Source organism: Larimichthys crocea, chromosome VI (assembly GCF_000972845.2).
Source record: "Larimichthys crocea isolate SSNF chromosome VI, L_crocea_2.0, whole genome shotgun sequence".
Lineage (NCBI taxonomy): Eukaryota > Metazoa > Chordata > Actinopteri > Sciaenidae > Larimichthys > Larimichthys crocea.
In genome coordinates, this window is record NC_040016.1 from 1,282,068 (window position 1) to 1,282,958 (window position 891).

The following is an 891-nucleotide window of genomic DNA, read 5'->3' on the forward strand; positions in this document are numbered from 1 at the left end:
GCATACACTTGCATTTGATTTGATTTTATTACTTAAATTTCTTGCCAAACATGACATGTACCATTCTTCTCATCACCTCCGAGGACTAAAATATATTACTTCTTTTACATAAAAATCCATTATGAAAAATAATGATTGTGCTGAAGTCATCTAAATACTGCATCACTTTATAGAAAACACACAAACAACAAATATGTATTGATAAAAAACAAAATCAAAGGTTCAAAATGGCTTTATACAATAATAAAGTCTTTGGCTTTAAAGTGAAACTCCTCTCGAAAACTTAACTCACCCATTGTGTTGCCATGGATATAGTTAAATAGAGACAAAGACAGGGCCTAGACTAATCTGTGATATGGCGAGACCTTTCTCCACTGGCTCTTTTTATAATGACATTACTAACATTGTACATTTTCTCATATGAGAACATCCTCCAATTATTATTAGTTATAGCAATAGCCAATGTTCATGTGCCCCTGGTCATTTAAATTACATTTGTTAATTCTGCTTTAAGGCTGACCTCCCTTTTACTTACTTGTGTAGTTAGTCGCTACATTTTGTTAAATAATTTTCCTATCTGGAAATTGTAGTTAGGCTTAGCATAATACGCTACTACATCTGTGGTTATCACTTCAAGAAAAACACACTTTAATAGTATAGTTGCAAAGGGAACAAAATGCTGATTACTAATATGTATAAAAGCACCTAGTTAAGCGTGGCCATCTACAAATTCTTTTCTCAGATAATCAAAATTCACGATCTCTTTCTTTTGTTTTAATCACTTCCTCACATTGCACAAGGACCAAAATTGCAATTATGCCACTCTAAAACATGACTCATGACTACATTCTACTACTTTGTTGAAGACCTTCTTAACCACTTTCCTTTAGC